Below are 4,932 nucleotides of genomic sequence, written 5' to 3'. Positions count from 1 at the left end.
GGTAAAGTGGTTAGTGTATTTTCTTGCAATGATAGTATTCCCGATGACCTTGTGCCACACTCTAATGCCCGGATGGTGGACTAAAAGAGCGCGACAAGCATGATAGTTCTCAAATTTCTTCCCGGAAATCGCCTCCCAAAGAGAAGCGGGGTCATATTTTTCGGGCTTCTTATAATAGCGAGGTGTATCACTAAGACCTAATGCTTTACTCAAAACATCAAAGGTGATGCGCCTATTCACATTGGCAAGGCGAAACTCGATGTATTCTCTAGTCTCTACCTTAATCACTTTCAATGAACTCAAGAATTCCAAGGTTAGGGAGGGGTATGTCAATTCTCTTGTAGTAAACAATTTTCCCAACCCCATGGCTTCAAAGAAGGCTTTTGTTTGTTCAAGGACACCCAATTTGTTCAAGGCATTTTCACATATGAATTTGGTGGGTAGAAAGGATTTCCTAGCATACTTGGCAAATATATCCCTATGGGAGTTAGAAATGAAAATTACCTCCGAATAGTTTGATAATTGAGCAATTTCCGGAGTTGATGATGTTGTTGCTTCCAAGGGAGGATTTTGTTGTTGTTGAACTTCCAAGTTTTCACTAGCAACCACCATAGCCAATGAGGCTTTCTTTGCTTGAAGGCATTATTGCCTTTTTGAGAGTGCCTTTGCCTTAAGTGCCTTTGTTGATCCTTTTGTTCTTGCCATTGATGATTATACCAAGAAAAGATTGAAAATCTTCAATTTTCAATTTTTAATTATACCCAAATCGATTTTAAGATGAAAGGCTTTGCCTTTGTATTTCAAAGATCGACTCAAAGGTTGAAGATTTTGGTGCTTGGATTGATTTTTGTTGGAAGAGGAGTGATTAATTGTTGTTATAAGGAAGTTTGGATTTGATTTTGTTGAATTTGGTTGAGGAAATGTTGTTTTGGTGGTGGAGAGGATGAGGGTTTTGAGGTTTTTGGGGTTTATGGGTAGTGTTTTGAATGAATGAATGAGGAAATGAATGTGGGAGGGGGTATTTAAAAACACCCAAAAATTTTGAAACTGCAGGGGAAGACGGGCGTTTTTCCTTCGGGACGCTCGGATTCTGCCTATTCTGGGTTCAGGAATTCTCGCCTAAAGACGGGTGTCTTTCAGCTGGGATGCTCGGATTCTTCGACTGCGGGACGAGCGGATTCTTTCAAAGACGGGCGGATTTTGTTACAACAGGTTTTCTTATTTTGCACTGGTAAAAAGACGGGCGTCTTTCTGCAAAGACGAGCGGATTCTTCAAGACGAGCGTCTTCTCTGCTGGGACGCTCGGATTCTTCAACAGTCCCAAATTTTCAATTTTGCAGTTAAATTGGACGGACGGATTCTGCCAAAGACGCTCGGATTCCCTAAACACGAGCGGATTCCCCTTAAGGACGCTCAGATTCTCCCTGGTCTACCCGGATTCAGTTCCATCCGTGCACTTGCATATCCCGTGTCATTTTTTCATTCTTCAAATCCCGTGTTCCACATTGTAGGGGCACTACTAAGGCATGAATAGCCCAGGCAATTGGTATCCCCACACTAAGCTAAAGCACTACACATCAATTAAATCATTATTCCCTCCCTCACTTATCTCAAAAATGATTATTACCTTGATCAAAGCATAAAAATCCAAAAATGACAAAAATGCAATGTAAGAATTAAAATGCGAGTTAGGGAGTTAGAAATATTTACAAATGGTGGTTTAGGGAGGACTCCACCAAACTCTCATCCTTAGTGAGATGTCATGGGGGCATGTCCAAGGTGTTGTTGATGTTGCTCAACACCTTGAAAAAGTAGTCAAAAGCTTGTTCATTGTCATGATAAAGATCTTCAATAGACCTTTGCCCTTGTTGTCCTTCATGTTGGTCTTTATCGATAGCATTACCAATATAGGGATTGAAAATCCCTTCAAACTCATCGTCCCAAAGACCACAAACTTCATCTACTTGATCACTAAAGATCTCTTGAGTTGATAGAGACAACTCTCCCACTTTCTTGTCTTGGCCAATGAGGCCATCCTCTTCATTGCTTGACCTTGGTGAGCTTTTCAAGCTCTCTTTGTTATAATTCACTTGCTCTTTGAATGGAGCATCATCAATTTTCTTTTTCCATTGGAATTCCGACTTCTTCCTATCATCCTTCCGGCTATAATGATCAACCATAAAGCATGGTTCATGCAAACAGGGAGCTCTCATGGTCTTGTCAAGATTGAAAGTTATGCTCTCATCTCCCACTTTTAGAGTGAGCTCTCCATGCTTCACATCAATCACCGCACCCGCGGTTTGGAAGAAAGGTCTACCTAGAATGATCGGAATATTGGAGTCTTCTTCCATGTCAACAATGACAAAGTCCGCCGGGATGAAAAATTTCCCAACTCTTACGGGAACATCTTCCCATATCCCTAATGGTGTCTTCGTTGATCTATCGGCCATTTGGAGTGTGATATTGGTGCATTTAAGCTCTCCCATCCCTAATCTTTTACTCACCGAGTACGGCATAACACTCACACTAGCCCCTAGATCACATAAGGCCTTGTTGATCGTGGTGTCGCCAATGGTACACGGTATTGAGAAACTTCCCGGATCTTTAAGTTTTGGAGGTGAACTCCCTTGAAGTATTGCACTACTCACCTTAGTGAAGGCGATAGTCTCAAGCTTCCGGATCGACTTCTTCTTTGTAAGGATGTCTTTCATGTATTTTGCATAGGCCGGCACTTGATTGATTAATTCCGTGAAAGGAATCGAGACTTCTAAATTCTTCACAATTTCCATAAATTTTCCAAGTTGGTCATCAAATTTGGGCTTGGCTTGACGACTCGGAAAAGGAAGTCTAATCACAATGGGCTCCTTCTCCTTGACCTTGTCTTCATTTTTCTTTGAAACTTCTTCTTTTGATGGTTCTCCATCCTTGGAGTTTTGCACAATTTCTTCTTTGTCACTAGCTTCCACAACTTCATCCTCAACTAGCTTCTTTGGTGCTTCATACCTTGTACCACTCCTCAAGTGAATGGCACTAACCGTTTCATGTGTTGGGGGATTACTTTGAGGTGGTAATTGCCCCTTTTGTCTTTGTGAGTTTGAAGATGCTAGTTAAGTCAATTGGGTTTCTAACATTTTGGTGTGGGCTAGGATGTTGTTGATGGTGATTTCCTTTGCTTGACTATCCTTTTGCATTTGAGTGAAAAACTCTTGTTGATTCTTTTGCATTTGGAGGACCGCTTTTTGAACATCAAAATCTTGGTCATTTTGTTGATTGTATGGAGTTTGATTTTGGTAACCTTGGTTTTGGTTGTAAAAGGGTCTTTGATTTTGGTTTCTCATGGGAGGTGGGGTGTTTGTTGGTTGAGGGTTTTGAACATTTTGGCTTTTGTATGAGAGATTTGGATGGAATTTGGTGTTTTCATTGTAATAGTTGGAATAAGAGGTACCACTCTTGTATGCCTGAAAAGCATTCACTTGTTCATTTGTTCCCCTACATTCACTTTGGTCATGTCCCAAAGTTCCACAATTCTCACATATCCCACTTAGGATTGATGAAGATGCCATCATGGCATTAACATGATGCTTTGGTGATTTTGAGGCTTCTTCAAGTGTAGCCATTGCTTTTTCAAACTTCAAATTGATGGTGTCAATATGAGCACTAAGTTGAGCATCCAATTGAGTAATAGAGTCCACTTCATGTTTTCCTCCTCTAGTAGCATTCTGAGGTCTACTATATTGTGAGTTATGGACCGCCATTTCCTTAATTTTGTTCCAAGTTTGATTGTCATCAACTTTGGTGAACATTCCATTTGATCCCATGTTGAGAATGTTCCTTGAGTCTTCATAAAGACCGTTCCAAAATTGTTGTACCAAGAACCACTCGCTAAGTCTATGATGAGGACATGAGCAGCAAATTCCGTTGAATCGCTCCCAAGCTTCATACAAAGATTCTTCATCTCTTTGCTTAAAGCCCGTAATTTGAGCTCTTAGCATGTTAGTCTTTTCCGGTGGATAGAACTTTTTGTAGGGAGCTAGAGCCAACTTCTTCCAAGAATCAATTCCGAGAGTAGCCTTATCAAGGCCTTTCAACCATTGTTTCACGGTGCCAATTAGAGAGAAAGGAAATAAGACCCATCGAATTTGATCTTGAGTTACACCGGTTTGAGATATCGCATCACAATAGTCGCAAAAAGTCTCCATATGAGAGTGAGGGTCTTTACTAGGCATCCCCCCAAATTGGCTTCTTTCGACTAATTGGATAAATGCGGATTTGGCAATGAAATTTCCGGTTAAGTGTTGTGGTGTGGGAGTACCATTGGGTAGGTTCTCCTCAGTGGGTACGGAATGTGATGAAAATTTAGGCATTGTGGGTTGATTTTGTGTTGGGTTCTCCTCACCTTCTCTTGCAAAAGGGTTGATGAACTCAATAGTATTTGGTTGAATATCTACAACCTCACCAATACCTCTCAAAGTTCTCCTAGCAAGTCTTCTATTGTTTGTCAAAGTCCTTTCAATTTCGTGATCAAAGGGTAACAAGTTACCTTGTGATCTTCTAGACATGCAAAATATCAAACAACTCGAAAATAATTAGAACAAACCTTGAGGAGTTTTACTTCCCCAAGGCAAAGAAAGACACAACTAATAATAATACAAGAAAATCTAAATCAAGTTAACACCGTCCCCGGCAACGGCGCCATTTTTGGTCGAGTTCCCTCGATGGGGTTTAGTTTTCGGTACTTGTCGTTAGGAGCACCTAGACAAAACCACAATTTATATCTTCACAAACAACTCTACAATTAGTAAAGAGGCAAGTAAAGGTCGGATACCAAGGGACGGGAATTGAGATGAGATTTTCTATTGCAACTAGTGGTGTCTAAGGGTGTCACAAATTGGGGTTTGAAGTAGAAGATCACTAAACTAAATAGCAATGAAA

General features: G+C 40.7%; 1 non-coding gene across 1 annotated transcript; it reads left to right on the top strand.

The window, feature by feature from the left end:
* Nucleotides 1-3,885: 3,885 nt before the first annotated feature.
* Nucleotides 3,886-3,992, top strand: LOC141637047 (small nucleolar RNA R71). Its single transcript, XR_012541611.1, has one exon. It is a non-coding gene; the product is annotated as a small nucleolar RNA R71 (small nucleolar RNA).
* The last annotated feature ends 940 nt before the right edge of the window (nt 3,993-4,932 follow it).

This window comes from Silene latifolia, chromosome Y, assembly GCF_048544455.1.
Source record: "Silene latifolia isolate original U9 population chromosome Y, ASM4854445v1, whole genome shotgun sequence".
NCBI classification, from domain to species: domain Eukaryota; kingdom Viridiplantae; phylum Streptophyta; class Magnoliopsida; order Caryophyllales; family Caryophyllaceae; genus Silene; species Silene latifolia.
Note: the sequence above shows the minus strand (reverse complement) of the source record. Positions and strands in the feature narration are given on the sequence as shown.